At 39.9% G+C, this 18,706-nt stretch overlaps 1 long non-coding RNA gene across 1 annotated transcript in view; it reads right to left on the bottom strand.

Annotated features, from left to right (window-relative positions):
* Positions 1-18,706, bottom strand: part of LOC311430311 — a 686,976-nt gene that overhangs the window by 358,676 nt on the left and 309,594 nt on the right. The window lies entirely within an intron of this gene.

Genomic DNA, 18,706 nt, shown 5'->3' with positions numbered 1-18,706 from the left:
TAGATTGTTACAGAGGATCACCCTGATTTTGAACAAAGCTTCACCTTATGAGACTGCAAAGAAAGAATGGAGTAACAGAGTTGTATAAGAAGCAGCTAAAGTCTTGCTGACTGCTGTCATTATTTCAGATATACAGGCTGCTGCTTCTCCTAAAAGGCAAAGCTACCATCTCATCTCCCTTGTCTGCTGCTGTAGACAGATAGTCAAAGGAAACAGATGGGTCAAAATAGTTCCATCTGTTTCACTATCATAAACTTAAAAAAGATGTTCTAATTTTAGTGTAAGACTCATGACATTAATTCAAAAAGTAAAGAAAACTAAAAAAAAAAAATTACTTTTCTAGTTTATCTTGTCTGAGTTCTTTGTGCACATCTAAATACAATGAGGTGAATGAAGCCCTGATTTGATGAGTATGCATTATATAGTATTGTTATTTTTTGCTGCCCTTTTGTTGAAGTTGCACAGCAATATCATATGCTTCATTCCTACTAAAACACAAATACACCATAAAACACAAATATACCATGACTTCAATTTAGGCACAGGAAAAAATATTTGTGTGAATACTAGAAAATGGAATAGAGATCTGAGGATTCCCCCACAACTTTCAAAGCAGAGATGCAGCCAGTTATACTGATATTTTTCCACATGCAAGCCAGTTCATAACTAAAAGGAGAATATTCATGTACTTTGTGCACACTACGCAAATAAAGGAACTTAAACTATGTAACTTTGGAAATTGAAGCAGAATGGAATTTAGCTTTGACATGGGCAGGTGACCCGTACATGCACTGGGAGATTGCGGACTGGAACAGTACAGCCAGTTTGGGTATATGGTTGCACTCAGCCTTGCTCTTCCTTCTGCATCTGCACCTGAGCCCTAGGCATATACTTGCAAAGATCAGGAAGCCTAAAAACTTTCATTTAAGTGGACATTATGTCCTTCCATAAGCAAATAAATAAACAAACAACAAGAACAAACAAACACTCATATCAGTGGATTCAGTGGCAAGGCATAAAATGAAAGGGAATCCCAGAGATGTGCAAATCATTGCTGTACTGGAGTTAGAATTTCATGATGCATTTCAGTGACACTCAGATTTCGTTCAAAGATCATTGCCACAGACTGGTCCATGGTGTCTCTGAACTCCCTAGGAACCTGGTGAGTGCAATTTACCTTATCTGAAGCACCTATACTTGTGTATAACAGCAGACGGTTGGATCTATTATAAAAAACTGTGGTGTTTGTACTGCAGTTACCTGTGTGAGAAAGGAAGCTACTAAGTTGAATAACAAGTAGATAACAAGAATGCTTTTTTCTTTGTTTGCAAAGTATCTCCTTTACAATATGATTTATTCACTGTTTTCTAATTATAGATTCTATGGATTGATCACACTCAATTTAATTTCATTAAGATATTGAATTAAAAATCCTTAGTATTTTTTCTCTTTATTGTGATTATGAAAGCTTTTTAGACTTTTGTCTTTTTTAGGTGTTTCAAGTAACGTATCAGCTAAATTGTACCAAAATGTCATACAACAGCTGGCATTCTCTTTTTGTAGATGGCTGGCACTAAGGAACTCCACAGATACAGCAAATGTCAGTCTCCCATTAAGAATGAGTCACATCATTCAAACTTTTATAATGCCAAACCCCAGTATGTCAATGGTTTTCAACAAGAATGATCTAATTGCCCATTTAACATAACTTCATTACTTGTAGAATCATAACATTATCCTTTAAAAAAAGAAAAAAGGAAAGAAAATAAAAAAATAAAGACCTTTCTCGTGAATATTGTAAATGATTTTATAAGAATATCAGAAATTAAAGAACTCTATCGCAATATTGTCAAAATAATTTTTTGGTGGATAACTGAAAATTGCAAATTCAGAGGGGGCTCCAGTAACAACAAACTCCTTTACAAGCATAGACGCAAAATGAATGTGCTTGACATTTTATGAGCAGAAGTGACAGGCCATTTCCAAATTTCTGCTGTAGAAGTTCTTCAAGGAACCTCTTGGTTTTGAGTGTGAGGTCAAAACTGAACAAAGTCCTGATATGCATCTCCTTCTTCTAAATAAGCCATGGAACACAGACATCTTTGCACTACCAAAAAAAAAAAAAAAAATCATCCTTTTTGCAGTCAGACATAGACAGATAAAAAATGATACATGTAATTATGTAGTTCTTTAACATGCAGTATTTTCACATACTTATAGCTTTCAATAAAGCTTCCTTCCAGCCAAAATTCTCCATGCTTAGTAAGATTTATTATTTGTTATTAATAACTCCTCTTTCTTCCATGGAATACATTAAGAAACAAAATATTAAAAGAAAAAAGACAAGTTCTGCTTTAAAAAGTCTTCCAGTGTCACTATATATAGCTACTAGTAGTAGAAATACATTTTTAACATTCATGGATTATCCTTAATATGATAAAACAAGCTTTCAATTTTCAATTTTTATATATTTCACAAAACTATATATATTTCATATATATATATATAATATGTATTATATATATTTCTATTTATATATATTTCACAAATGTCTTGGATTTACATGGAATAATGTTTCTTACCTTCATACTTTGAAGACTGGCACAATATTTAAATATCCATCAAGTAAATTTTATACTTTTGGTTTGGCATTTAGAATGACTTTTTTTTCTATTCATTTTTAGACAAGTATCAGTAGCTGTACATGTTATGAAAAGAAAACTGAGTTAAGACAAAGGAAGAAAAATGCAGAAAATTGCTCTGATCTTCTGTCAACTATTCAAAGTAAGTTTATATCTTTTTTGTAGACTGTCATGTGTAGAGCTGTCTAAGTCAGTTTTTATAGATTCTTCTGATATTCTTCACAGCTGTTGACCCAAACCTTGTTCCCACTCAGTTTTTGTTAAAATTAAAATCACCTGTGTCAAGTTCTTTCTATAATCTTGAAATATCTGGATCGTAAATCTTGTGACAATCAAAAGTGCAGCAGTTCTACAGATTACAAAATAAAGCAGTGCAACATGGAAGAATGGTTATCTGATTTAATAGAAATAGTAGATTTCATTCTGTTTTTGGCAACTTTTAAAAATTATCTTATTTTGCTAAATGTGTCATCTTGGGAAGTACCAGAATGATGATATTTCAAGATAGTACGACAGAATGAATGCTTGTAACACCACCATGAAAAAGAGATATGTAAAAAACTAATTCAAGCTGACAAAACATTGAAAAAAAATGACATTACATTTGCTAATCTTAAAATTTTCAGTTACTATCTAGAAACCATACAGTAAAAACTAGGTGACAAACTTAATTTTTCTATGTAGAATAGCTTATGATTTTTTTATTATTTTTTTTTTTTTTTTCATCATGTTACTGGTATTCTTGCCCTTCTGCTGTTGTGCATATATGCTGTGTTTGACTGCTGGTCACGTATTGTGTTTACATAGCAAGGTTTTGATAGTGGGGGGACATCCATGGGTGGCCTCCATGCTAAGAGTCCAGTACCTGGCAGTAGCATGGATAGAGAATGCATGCAGAAGTCAATTTCCAAACAACTGCACTCCCTGTACAGGGTACAGTCCATGTGCAGACCTATATTGGAGCAGTTCTTAAAGAACTGCCATCTGTGGTGAGCTCATGTTAGAGCAGTTCAGGAATATACTGCACCCATTGGTAGGTGTGATAAATTAGTAGGGGTTTGTTCATTGTCCTTGAGAATTTAAAGAATCTACTGAGGAGATAAGGTTTCACAACTCACGGCATTGTAACATGGGGACAAATGGGGAAGGGGGGTTGGGTAAACATCCTTGTTAAAACAAAGATTCTGTAAGATACCACCCACCCACCGCAAGACATCCTGTTTTGCCCCCACCTGAACACAAACACAACGCATGATCACCGGAGGAAGAATAACGACCCCCAACAACAGACTGCGCAGTCTCAGGACAGGTCTCGACAAGTCGACAAGTCTCGACAAGCCGGAACTTGAATGCTATAAAACAGTGACACTGGAAAGGGAAGTTGAGTGCCGTGGCGGAGCGGAGACTCTCCAGCCGCCCAGCGCTGTTTTGCTTGTGTCTGCTTACTTGATTAATAAAATAATTTCAATCGACCAGAAAATTGTGTGGTCTAACTTATAACAGTAGGGATCGGATGTTGAAGCAGGGGAAGAATGCGAGAATGAGGTAGTGGCAAAGTGTGTAAGCCGGTTGCAACCTTCATTTCCCATTTCCCATCCCCCTGCAGCACCTGGCAAGGGGAAGAGATAGAAGAATTGAGATGGAATTTGAGCCTGGAGATAAGGGGGCAAGGAGAAGGCGGGTTTAGTTTTGTTTTAATTCTCACTGTTTTGTGCTGTTATTAGTTGCAATGACAATTAATTACAATTGAAAGTAACTTGTAATTCCCAGTTAAAGTACATTGGTAGCAGATGGACTTAGATTTATATGTGGTCTTTGGCTCACACTCAGTTGGCATCACTTTGCATTATCCACATAGAACTTAGTGTAGAATAAACAATTTGGTACAGTGTACATAGTACAGTTCAAAATCACCTTCCCCTCTTCTCACAAGCTTGTTGTGGTGCAATTGCCTGAAGTAACTAGGAAAATAAAACTAACATTCACATTTTAAAGAAAATGTCTGGCACTGAAGAGGCTTTCAGGGTAGGGTGTAGCTGCATTACCTAAGTGTTCCCTAGGCTTGCAACCTTAGATGCTATTGTGCTGGGGAAACCTGGTATGCTAGCTCTAAGGAACACTATGGCCTATTACTTTAAATGGAGACAGGAGAACTTTTCACCAATCATAACTAAGATATGTTTGACTAGAGTCACTCAAGCTCCACCCAAAAGATAGAAAATAATATAAATTGGCCTAAGAGAGAGGGGATGACAGGGGAGATACCATCCTGAGGGAATACACCATCCTGAGGACCTCCTGACCCCTGGAGTCAGTCAACGGGCTGAGCCTCTCTTCCCCCCTCCCCACATTGGGATGCCTTGGGTGAGATTTGAACACTTGGTTATACTGTGTGTCTCCGCAGAAACTTAGAAATCTCTAGAGTCTTTGTGCCTTTTAATGCATTAATTTCCAGGCTGTGCACCTGTGTCACCTGTGTAATTCATGCATGCTAGCTTGCTTTTGCAGACAGTAACTATCACTAGCAATCCAAAGAACCTGTGTACCTGTTGCTGTAATAAATTGCACTTGATTGCATCGTTCCTAGTTGTGACGGTTCTCATTAAATGTGGCTAGAGTAAGGGTGGTTATACGTTATTGGTGAATCCGTGACCATGGTAGTTCAGTGCTCTGAATCGAACCAGACCCATAACAGTCAATCAGCTACACCCCTTAACGTGACACTTGTGTCTTGTTAAAAAACACTCTCCTCTTTGAAACCTCATGACACTGCTCAGGAAGTTAAATAAAATGCTGCGTGAATGAAAGAGACTTTGATGCAGGACACTATATTAAAAAAAATAAAAAAATAAAAAAAAAAAGGATGGATGGTAGGTTTAGAACTGGTACATATTGGTGAATATTGGTCTAAATTTTCACCTTCAGAAGCTATGTACATTTTTGCATTTCTCTACAATGGGAACAGAGTCTTGGCAGCATGGAATTTTTGTTGTTGTTGTTTAAATTTTGGTTTAGATTGTTTTTTTCCCTTTGAAGTGATTTTAATATTATATCCTAGGGGAAAATAAAAGGCTACAAAACTATAGAATTATCAAGTCTCTGTAGTCCTTCATCTTTAAGCAATTATGACCTATTCTGGAGAAAGAATCGTAAGAAAATGAAATGAAAACCTTCCTACATATTAGAAAGGTACTTTGTCTTTCTGGACATTTTTTATTCTATTTTCTGATATCAAAATAATTGTTATAGCTTTGATTTTTAGAAATTATTATTAGACAATGCATATTCGTTTTTCAGACGAAACATAATCTTTTTTTTTTTCCTTTTTTTTTTTTTTTCTGGGTATAATTACAATAACAGAGCTTTCTGGTAATTCAGAGGACCATTATCTATCTACCTGTACTTTGAGATACAGCTGAAATCTTCAGAGTTGACAGAGTTTACGATAAGTATAAAATAAAATAAAAAAAATAAATGGTTGTGCCTGTTCAACTTTCCATAGGACAAATTGGTCCTTTGGCTAATTTAAGTAATTGATCCACTTAGAGTAACATTTTGATTTGGTTACTGATTAGTAGAAAATTCAGAGATCCTGATGCCCGTATTAACATTAGAATAATTTGCTGATCAAGACAAGAGGAAAAATGTTTTAATCGTATTAATTAGACTCATTCCATTATTTTATCTGACATAAATACCAATTAGCTATTTGGGAGATGGCAGCTATCTTTAGTAGAGTTAAGTTCTCTAAGGATTTACGTTTTCCAAGGAGTTTCTCAGACACCGTCAGTGAGTGACTAGAATGCAGTTGTTTTGAGTGTTAATATCATTATAGGTGTATTAAACCAATATTTCCTCATCCACTATATGCATACGTGTATATGACTTCATAGTGTAAACACTAGCTCAGACTAGTTAGTAACACAGTACTGTGGCATCTAGGTGAATTTTCAATGAAACATGTCATACAAAAGTAAAATTATATAGGATATAAAGTGCAGGTCAGTTATAGTTTTCTAGATAACCATGAAATGTTCCATTACAGTAGGAATCATCCTGTTAATAGAATGAACAGGATGAAGGAGATCTGCTAAACTTCATCACTCAGATTCCTCCTAGGAATTTTTTTCTTTTATTGATAGAAATGATGCTCCCAAATTATACAGTTATTTTGGAATTCATAGAGGATTCTTTCACTGAAGATCCTATTTTTAAATTTCCTTTTGTGACCTAACAAAGACACTTAATTGAGTACATTTATGATAAATTGTGTCATTTTGTTATGATCCCCCTTACTCTGGCTAAGGCTGTGGGTTATTCCCTTGTCTGTAAAACCTCATATCATAGACCTAATATATGTTATGCTTTACTTCTTATTTGCTGTATCCTGAACAGAAGATATGCCCAAGCAAAAAAAAAATAAATAACATAGCTATGAAATTCCTTCATTCAATATTATCATGGCAGAGCTAAATCAAAATTATAAAGCTGATACTATTATTATTATTATTAGCTGATCAAAATTATAAAACAAGTAACTGATTTAAATATATACATATATATATTGTGTGATTACACTCTTTGCTGATGGTTGGTCTCTTCAATGGTGAGAAGGTAGCTAAAAACTTTTTTTTTCTTTTTGCATTTCTCAAGATATATTTTTAATCTCATCAACAGTGAGATATCTTTGACATCTGGTATGGTATGCATCAGATTATAATACATTCACTGAAAAACATGGCATGCTAGTCCATTTATTTAAGCTAGAATATACAAGAACCGGAAAATGGGATTTGAGACAAGTTTTATGTATTAACAAACTGTTTCCATTAAAAATAATAACAAAAAAAATGTTATTGCTTTATTGCTGTATTTGTAAATACAAACTACTTTAAAGGCCATAAGATCAACCACAATGGAAATGTGGGAAATGTGTTTAGTTTAGAGCTTAATAGAAAATCTGGATCTTATGTTTTTTGTCATTGTTGTTTGTTTGTTTTCCCTTGGTGATGCCTCTCGTAGCAAATTGGCAGTAATATTTTTTGACTTGACACTACTTCTACTTCTTGATTTTCAGCATCTAATGCAAGCTTATTTTCATTTCATTCAGTAGCCCTAGGGCAAACTGAAGCCTTACTACTGCTTGCAAAGACAGAAAACGAAGGGAACCTGTCCAATGGACTAATACTAACACTTTCCACTTCACTGAAATGCGTAGAGACTCTTGCTCCCTTAGGAATAGGTGTTGTATAAGTAAGTACCATGTTGTTGTAATCCTTATTCTTGAATAAAATATGATCTGAGTATTACAAGACATTGGGAGTGGATAAAGGTAACATTAGGCTTGGTGGAGTCAGGAATGATGAAACACTGTAATGGCCTTTGTCTAAACAGAGCTCAGCACTGCAGAAAATAATAATAATAAAAAAATTCCTTTGTCTTTAATTAGTAGAGATTTGGTTGTCTATGTTGTTAAAGCTTCTGCCTTAGGTCTTGATTAAAATGTGACCCAATAAGTTACATCTCTTTGTAACCAGTATTCTACCTAGCATTTATTTCTCAGTAATCGTCTTGTAATTAGTCTTTATAGGACAAGAGGAAATTAGTTGTAGCCATATGGTCCAAGCCCCAAGAAGGCAATGGAAGCATGAAGAGCAGCCCAGTGTATGATAAGATCAGGTTCAAGATCTTCTATGGAATGTAAAGGTGCAAATGTCCATGTGGCCTGATGACATACATCTTTGGGTCATAAGCGAACTAACTGGTGGATGTAGTTACTAAGTTACTGTCAATCAGATTTGAGAAGTCATGGCAGTTTAGTGAATTTCCCATTAACTGGAACATGGGAAACATAACCTTCATTAAAAAATAAAATAATAATACTAATAAAAAAAAAAGAAATAAAAAGAAAAAAAGGAAGACCCAAAGAACTATAGGCCAGTCAGCCTCACCTCTGTGCCTGGAAAGATCATGGAACAGATCCTCATAGAAACTCTGCTAAGGCACTTGGAAAATAAGGTTATTTGTGACAGCCAACATGGCTTCATTAAGGAAAGGTCATGCCTGATAAATCTGGTGGGCTTCTATAGTGGGGTTACAGCATTGGTGGGTAGGGGAAGAGCAACTGACACCATCACACCACCTACCTGGACTTCTGCAAAGCATTTGACACTGTCCTGCATGATAATCCTTGTCTCTAAATTGAAGAGACATAGATTTGATGGAGGACCACTTGGAGGATAAGGAATTGTCTGGATGGTTGCATTCAAAGAGTTGTGGTCAATGGCTCAATGTCCAAGTGGAGATCAGTAGTGTTCCTTGGGAGGGGGTGGGGGGGTGTCAGTATTGGAACTGGTGCTATGTAACATCTTTGTCAATGACATGGTGTGGTGGTTCCACTCGAGTGGGCAGCCGAGCTCCACCACAACTGATCTCTCGCTCCCCCTCCTCAAAGAGGAATGGGGAGAAAATACAATGAAAAGGGCTCAAAGGTTGAGATAAGGACAAGGAGATCACGCAGTAGTTATTGTGATGGGCAAAACAGACTCAGCATAGGGAGACAGTAAGATTATTGCTTATTACTAACAAGCGAGAGAAGTGAGAAACAAAGGAAAGAAACCAAAAGCACCTTCCCCCCCTCCCCCAACCACCCTCTTCCACCTCCTCCCCGAGGGGTTCAGTGGAACAGAAGAATGGGGGTTATGGTCAGTCTATAGCGCTTCTTCTCTGCCGCTCCTTCTCGGTCACTCTTGTCCCCTGTGCTGTGGGGTCCCTCCCACAGGATGCAGTCCTTGATGAACAGATCTGACATGGCCTTCCCACAGGCAGCAGCTCTTCCAGACCTGCTCCAGATATGGGTCCGTACCACGGGGTCCATCCCTCAGGAGCAAACTGCTCCAACCTGGTTCCCCCACAGGCAGCAGCTCCTGCCAGGTCACCTGCTCCTGCATGGTCTCCTCTCCATGGGCTACAGGTCCAGCCTGGGATCTGCTCTGGCAGGGGTCTTCCATAGGCCCCAGCCTCTGTTGGCGTAGGACCACCTGTTCCACCGTGGTCTCCTCCACGGGCTGCAGCGTGGAACCCTGCTCCACCGTGGTACTCCATGGGCTGCAGGGGGCCATCCTGCTTCACCATGGTCCTCACCACAGGCCGCTTGGGACTTCTGCTCCAGCACCTGGAGCACCTTTCCCCCTCCTTCTTCACTGACCTTGGCGCCTGCAAGGCTGTTCCTCACTCCCCTCACTCTCCCAGCTGCTGTGTATCACAGTATTTTTTTTCCCTGTCTTAAATATGCTCTCACAGAGGCGCAAAACAACATTGCTTATTGGCTCGGCTCTGGTCAGCAGCAGGGCCCTTACCTAACATGGGGCAGCTTCTAGATCCTTCTCACAGAAACCACCCCTAGGCCCCCCTGCTACCAAAGCCTTGCCACGTAAACCCACTACACATGGAGACTGGGAATGAGTGTACCCTCAGCAAGTTTGCCGATGAAACCAAGCTGTGTGTTGTTGTTGACACTCTGGAGGGAAGGGATGCCATCCAGAGGCACCTAGACTGGCTTGAGAGGTGAACCTGTGTGAATCTCATGAAGTTCAACAAGACCAAGTGCAAGGTCCTGCATCTGGGCCAGGGCAATTCCAAGCACAAACACAGGCTGGGTGGAGAATGGATTGAGAACAGCCCTGATGAGAAGGTACCTGAGTTTGTTGGTTGGTGGGAAGCTCCACATGAGCCAACAATGTGCACTGGTAGTCCAGATGGTCAACCATATCCAGGTAGAACCATCAAAAGCAGCACGACCAGCAAGTTGAGGGAGGGGATCCTCCCCGGCTACTCTGCTCTCATGAGATCCCACCTGGAGTTCTGTGTTCAGCTCTGGGGACCCAAGCACAAGGACATGGACCTATTAGAATGCAGAGTAGGGTTATGAGGATGATTAAAAGTCCTGGAACACCTCTCCCATGAAGAAAGGCTGAATGAGTTAGGGTTGTTCAGCCTAGAGAAGAGAAGGCTCCAGGGACACCTCAATGCAGCCTTCCAGTACCTAAAGGGTACAAGAAAGCAGGAGAGGGATTCTTTGTCAGGCAGTGTAGAGATAAGAGGGAATGGTTTTAATATAAGAAATGGTAGATTTAGATTAGACATTAGGAAGGAGTTCTTTATTCTGAGTGTGGTAAAGTATTGGAATGGGTTGCCCAGAGAAGTTGTGGATGCCCCACCCCTGGACGTGTTCAAGGCCAAGTTGGATGAGGCTTTGAGCAACCTAGTCCTGGGGGTGGTATCCCTGTCCATGACAGGGGGTGTGGAATTAGATGATCTTTAAGGTCCTTTCCAATCCAAACCATTCTATGATTCTGTGAAATAGCCTCATGCTGCACTGGAGGTTTAGGTTGTATATTAGGAAAAAAATTATTCACTGAAAGGGTTGCAAGGCATTGGAACAGACTATCCAGGGAAGTAGTTGAGTCACAATTTCTGGAGGTATTCAAAAGACATGTAGAAGTGGTGCCTAGGTTTAGTGGTAGACTTGGCAGGATAATGGTTGGACTTTATGATCTTGGAGGTCTTCTCCAATGTAACTGAGTCTATGATTCTATTATCTGATTCTATTTTTAGGGAAAATTGCATTCTAGGTTCAGAAACTGGAGATTTTGGTAGTTCAATATATGAAGACAATCTTTGTGGTTTTAACAAAGCTGCCATCATTTGAAGCTCCATATATGTGTATGTCTTTAAACTTGTTTTCACTTTCTGTTAAAACAGCCATCTAAAACGTGATTTTCAACTTTCTTAGGGAGAAAGAGGAAGTTAATAATACAACCAGAACTGGTATTAAGAGTACTTATTTTTCTTGGTATTTGCCTTCAGTTTTATGTAATTCACCTTTATTTCATAATTTTGGAATAGAATAACTTTGGAATAGAATCAAAAAATAGAATAGAATTTGGGGCTCCTGCCTCCAAAGTAAATGACTTAATCATTGGGTTAGAAAATGGTGTTTATGTTAATAGTCCTGTAACCATTCAGTTCAGCAACTCAACCAAAGTAACCAAGAGAGAATAAAGAAGTCCTCCAGTCAGGTCATTAGGACATGCATGCATTTGATACAGAACAGAATGAAGGGAAAACTGAACCTATGTACCACTTACAGATAGTTTATTGTGTAACATGAATTGGGAGATTGGGCAGCAGACATTTACATCATAGAAAATCCTATAAATAATAAATGCTTTTTAAATGGAATTAGAGAATGGCCTTTACCAAAATGGTAAACATTTATCTTATTTAATGATACTTTATAAACAGCTGCAGCAGACTTGGTTTTGTGGTAAGATTTGCTATTTGGATTTTATGTTACAGAATCTGTATTACTCTTTGGTATAAAGTTAACATAAAACATTTTCTAAAATAAGAAACAAAAAGAGAAGAGTTTTGGGACCTGATCATTAATTTGCTTACACAAAGAAAATTGATATCATGGACTCCTTTAACTTAGTCACGTGACTTAAGTTAGATTAAGATTTTACATTGAAATATATATATTATATTATATTATCTATATTTATATAATATATATATATTATATATATATTAAAGTGTCTTTGCTATCATTACTTCTTGCAGGAGTAGATCAGCATTTCCTAAATGTTTTTACTAATATAAGTCCCTTTAAGTTTCTATTGCTTCTGAAGGCAAATCCTCAGAATGGAACTTCCTCCTGTCTCTTTCAAATCAAAAGGGCTATTAGGTGCTCTGAGAAATTGCTGTAATTATTGTCTAAAAGTGTACCATTAGTCAGGGAACAGCTAACTGCCTTTAATTGCCAACAACAGCTGGGTAATTAATGCTACACAGATAGTATAAACACTTTGTAAATTTCTTTGAATCTTTCTGTGACTCTCTTGGGTATCATAACTCACAGTTTGAAAACATAAAACTAGAGTAGAAGTTGTGAAATTTACTATTAAAGGCAGAAAATTCAATCCCTTGTTGACTGAAACTTAAGCATCCTTTATCACAGTCACTCCCAAGGCTTATTACTAGGATTATTTATATAGCTGTTGTTATTGTCCACTATGTCCTGTTTGTACATAGGTGGGAACAAGTATTTTGTGTCAAAAAATGCTTAGAATATAAGACTTTGGTGATTAGTCAATAAATCTGGTTGCCTTTATGTATCTGTGGAGAAATAACCATAAGAGATAAAGGCAGTTCAGGCTGAGCAGGCAACAGAATAGTATAAACTATTTAGGGGGAAGACTTGGCGAAAACAGGAAATGCTTTCATTTGCTACCCTATCTGTGAAGTAAAAGAAACAAAGCCAGTATCACAGTGTCCAAGAAGGCAAGATTTAGTTTGCAGATTAGATTTATGTCTATATTCTCCTAATATAGCTGTTTCCTTCAGGGATATTTGCACTGTACATATTCTATAGTAAGAGTAAAGTTACCCAAGCTTTTTGTAAATAAGGTAAGGTAGTGCCTGTTTTCCAGTAAGAACAGCAGATCAGGCTGTGTTAATATAAGAATTTGCCAAAGCTGGTCCAGTTATTTCCTAAGACTGGTTCATGCAAAGCTAACTCATTTATAGATACACTAAACTAGTCCAAAATCCAGGCATAGTGAGACCATAAGATTATGTGTGCTCATGGACAAAAGGCTGAATCAGCAATAAGAATCATAGAATGGTTTGGGTTGGAAGGGACCTCAAAAATCATGTAGCTCTAAACCCCCTGCCATATGAAGGGATACCACCCACTAGATCAGGTTGCTCAGGGCCTCATCTAACCTGGTCTTCAACACCTCCAGGGATGATGGGGCATCCACAACCTCTCTAGGCAACTTTTTCCAGTGCATCACCACCCTCTGAGTGAAGAATTTCCTCCTAACCTCTAATCTAAATCTCCCCTCTTTTAGTTTAAAATCATGCCCCCTTGTCTTATCATTATCTGACTGAGCAAAGAGTTGCTCTCCATCTTTTTTATAAACACCCTTTAAGTATTGAAAGACCGCAATGAGGCCACCCTGGAGCCTTCTCTTCTTCAGCCTGAACAGCCCCAGCTTTTTCAACCTTTCTTCATAGGAGAGGTGCTCCAGCCCTCTGAGCATCTTTGTAACCCTACTCTGGGCTCACTCTAACAGTTATACATCCTTCTTGTGCTGGGGGTCCCAAACTTGGATGTACCACTCCAGGTGGGTCCTTACAAGGGCAGAATAGAGGGGAACAATCACCTCCCTCGACACATTGGTCACACCTCTTTTGATATAGTCTAGGATGCAGTTGTCCTTTGGGGCTGTAAGCGTGCACTGCTGGCTCATATTAAGCCTTCCGTCCGCCAGAATGACCAAGTTCTTCTCTGCAGGGCTGCTCTCAATGAGGTCTTCTCCCATTCTGTGCTCATGTCAGGAATTGCCCTGGCTCAGGTGCAGCACCTTGCACTTTGACATTTTGAACCTCATTAGGTTTATGTGGGCCTACTTCTCAAGCTTGTCCAGATCCTTTTGGATGGTATCCCTTCCTTCTGTTGTATCAACTGCACCACTCAGCTTGGTGTCATCTGCAAATTTGCTGAGGGTGCACTCAATTCCACTGTATATGACATTGATAAGGATATTAAGCAATATCAGTCCCAGAACAGACCCCTGCAGTATACCACTCGTCAACAGACTCCACTTGGACATAGACTTAGACTACCACTCCTTAGGTGTGAACTTCAAGCCCACTCCTTCTCCACTGAATGATCCACCAATCAAATCCATCTCTCTCCAATTTGGAAACCAGGATATCATGTGGGACCAAGTCAAAGGCTTTGCAGAAGAGCAGGTAGATGACATCGATCAGTCTTCCTTTGTCAAGTGATGCAGTCACTCTGTCATAGAAAGCCAACAGACTGGTCAGGCATGATTTACCCATCGTGGAGCCATGCTGTCTCTGATCACCTCCTTGTCCTGCATGTGCTTTGACATTGCTTCCAGGAGGATCTTTTTCATGATCTTGCCAGGCACAGAGGTGAGGCTTACTGGTCTGTATTTCCCTGGGTCCCCCTTTCTACCCTTTTAAAAAATGGGAGTGATTATTCCCTTTTTCCAGTCGCCAGGGAATTCGCCTGACTACCAGGACTTTTCAAACAGTGTGGAGAGAGGCTTGGCATCTACATCAGCCAATTCCTTCAGGACTCTTGGATGCATGTTATCAGGCCCCATAGACTTGTACTTGTTTAATTTCATCAGGTGGTCTCAAATCTTCTCGTCACTTACAGTGGGTGGGACTTCATCTCTCCCAGATTCTATCTATGGCTTGAGGGAAACGAGATACTTGGTAAGCCTGACTGTCAGTGAAGACTGAGGTAGAGAAGTTGTTGAGTAGCTCAGCTTTCTCCATATCTGTCATTAACTGTTCACCCTTCTCATCCATCAGAGGGGGTACGCTCTCCTTGGCCTTTCTTTTCTGAGCAATGTACCTGTAGAATCCCTTCGTGTTATTTTTTCCACCCCTTGCCAAGCTCAGTTCCATTTGTGCCTTGGCTTTCCTTATCCCATCCCTGAACATCCCTGTACATGGGATGACATGCTGAGTACAGCATCCCTGTACTCTTCCCAGTCCATGTGTGCACAGGCTTCCACTGCCTGTACATTTCCCTCTTGCACCTCAGTTTGCCCAGCAGGTCCTTGCTCAGCCATCCCAGTTGTCTGCCCTCACTGCCCACTTTTTTTACGTGGGGAGATGGAGAGTTCTTGCACTCTAAAGAAAACATCGTTAAAGGGTTGCCATCTCTCCTCAGCTCCTTTGTCCCTAAGGACAGTGTTCCAGGTGATCTCATCTACTAGGTCTTTAAATAGCTTGAAGTTAGCTCTTCAGAAGTTCAGGGTCCAAACTTTGCTCTTTTCCACACCTCTATTCCTCAAGATCACAAACTCAACCAGGGCATGGTCACTGCAGCACAGACTGCCTCTTTAATGAGCTCTTCCACATTAGTAAACACCAAGTCAAGTAATGCGTCTACTCTGGTTGGTTTGTCTAGTACCTGGACCAAGAAATTATCCTCAAGGTACTCTAGGAATCTTCTGGATTACTTACAACCTGCTGTGTAGTTTTTCCAGCAGACATCTTGGGAAAAAAAAAATGTAATTCTTTCCTGAATAAGTGTCTGTGTAAACAGAAAAAGAATCGCAGTCTGGCATTGAACCTCCATTAGCTGTGGATAACAGACAGTGTACTGTGTACAAAATATCTGAAAACTGTTCAGTTTCCATGGGGTTTTCTATCTATAGCTATAGCTAAATAATCATACCTTGGACTTCAGGAGGGCTGACTTTGACGTATTCAGTATACTGGTAGGGAGGGTCCCTTGGGAGTCATGCCTGAAGGGCAGAAGGGTCCAGGAGGGCTGGATGCTCCTTAGGAAGGAAGTCTTAAAGGAGCAGAAGCAGGCTGTACCTGTGTGCTGCAGGGTGAACCACTGGGGAAGAAGACCAGCGTAGCTGAACAGGGAACTTTTGCTGAGTGTCTAGGATAAACAGAGAGTTTATGTCCAGTGGAAGAAGGGGCAGGCAACTCAGGAAGAGTACAAGGAAATTGCCAGCATATGCAGAGAAAAAATCAGGAAGGCAAAAGCCCAGCACAACCTGGCCAGTATAGTTAAGGATAACAAAAAAAAATCTTTTTATAAATATATTAATGGCAAGAACAGGGAGAATCTCTATTCTTTACTGTACACAGGGAGGAACATGACTACTGAGGATAAGGAAAAGACTGAGGTTCTTAATGCCTTCTTTGCATCTCTCTTTACTAGCCAGACCACTTATCCTCAGGGTACTTGGCCTCCTGACTTGGAAGTCTAGGATGGGGAGCTGAAGAATGCTCCCACAGTTCAGATGGAAAAAATTAGAGACCTGCAGCTCCACCTGGACCATTACAAGTCCATGGGGCCACGTGGGATCCACCCGAGGGTGCTGAGGGAGTTGATGGATGTGATTGCTGGGCCTCTTTCCATCATCTGTCAGCAGTCATTGTCATCCAGAGAGGTCCCAGATGACTGGAGACTTGCTAATGTGGCACCCATCTATAAGAAGGGTTGTGAGGAGGACCTGGGGAACTACAGGCCTGTCAGCCTGACCTTGGTGCCAGGAAAGGTGATGGAACAGGTCATCTTGAATGCAATCACACAGCATATGTGGGACAACCTGGGGATCAGGCCCGGTCAGCGTGGGTTCATGAAAGGCAAGTCCTGCCTGACCAACCTCATCTCCCTCTATGACCCGGTGACCCACCTGGTTGATGAAGGAAAGCCTGTTGACGTAGTTGACCTAGACTTCAGCAAGACCTTTGCCACTTTCTCCCATAATATTCTCCAGGCGAAGCTGACAGCCCATGGCTTGGGCAGGTACGCTCTTTGCTGGGTTAAAAATTGACTGGACGGCTGGGCCCAGTGAGTGGTGGTGAACAGAGTGAAATCCAGCTGGCAACCGGTTACAAGTCATGTTCCCCAGGAGTCGGTGTTGGGGCCCATCCTTTTTATTATCTTTACTGATGATTTGGATAAGGGAATTGAGTGCACCCTCAGTAAATTTGCAGATGACACCAAGCTGGGGGGAAGTGTTGATCTGCTGGAGGGTAGGAAGGTCCTGCATAGGGACCTGGACAGGATGGGTCGATGGGCAGAGGCCCATGGGATGAGGTTCAACATGGCTAAGTTCCGGGTCCTGCACTTTGGCCACAACAACCACATGCAGTGCTACAGGCTTGGGGCAGAGTGGCTGGAAAGCTGTGCAGAGGAAAAGTATTTGGGGGTGCTGATTGATGCTCACCTGAACATGAGCCAGCAGTGTGCCCAGGTAGCCAAGAAGGCCAACGGCATCCTGGTTTGTATCAGGAATAGTGTAGGCAGCAGGACCAGGGAGGTGATTATCCCCTTGTACTCAGCTCTGGTGAGGCCATACCTCAAGTACTGTGTTCAGTTTCAGGCCCCTCACTATAAGAAGGAGAACAAGGCCCTGGAATTTGTCCAGAAGGGCTTTGAAGTTGGTGAAGGAAGCCTGGAACATAAATCCTATGATGAGTGGCTGAGGGAACTAGGGTTGTTGAATCTGGAGAAGAGGAGGTTCCAGAGGAGACCTTATTACTCTCTACAACTACCTGAAAGGAAGTTGCACCAGGGGAGGTTTAGGATAGAAATTAGGAGACATTTATTCTCAGAAACAGTAGTCAGGTATTGGAATGGGTTGCCGAGAGAAGTGGTGTCATCACTGTCCCTGGGGGGGACTTAGCTTAGAGAAGATAAGTCTAAGAGAGGATTTAATCAGTGTGTACAAATATCTGATGTGTGTGAATAAAGAAGATGAAGACAGGCTTTTCTTAGTGGTATCCATTGGCAGGATGAGAGGTGAAGGGCACAAGTATAAAAATAGTAAATTCCACCTAAACACACATACACAAAACAGGAAAAAAAAAAAAAAAAAAAAAAAAGAAAGAACAACAACAAGAACTTTACTGCAAGGGTTGTTGAATGCTGGAATGGGTTGCAGAGAGCAGTTGTTGAGTTTCCATTCTTAGAAATATTGAAAACCCAAATGGACATGGCCTGGAGCAACCTATTGTAGGTGACCTTGCTTTGAGCAGAGGGATTGGATGATCTCCAGAGGTTCCCTCAACTGTTCTGTAATTCAAAGTAGAACAGTATTTTAGCAGAAATAAAATGTACACTTTTCTAAACTGATGTTTCATGTTGATGTTGAACTGTCATTTAGGAAGTACAAAAATCTTTAACTGTTACAATTCATGGAATACTAGCTAAATTATCACTTATAGATGTTTTGTGTATTGTTTTATGTTTTTGTTTGTTTTGGGGGTTTTGTATCCTTTTGTTTTGTGGGTGTTTTTTGTTGTTGTGGTTGTTGTTGTTTTTGTTTGTTAGTTTGGTTGATTGATTTGGTTTTATCAGAATATATAATGACAGGCAATCCAAAGAAAAGCTACGTTGTTTAAGTATATCTACTTAAGTACTAATGGAGTTATAATTATTCAGTTTGAAGCCCAAGAAGTTAGTCATTAGATGTTATTTCTTT

The sequence above is a fragment of the Aythya ferina genome (assembly GCF_964211825.1).
Source record: "Aythya ferina genome assembly, chromosome: 1".
In the NCBI taxonomy this organism is placed as follows: Eukaryota; Metazoa; Chordata; class Aves; order Anseriformes; family Anatidae; genus Aythya; species Aythya ferina.
The sequence above is the reverse complement of the archived record's forward strand: the minus strand, read 5'-3'. Positions and strand labels throughout refer to the sequence as shown.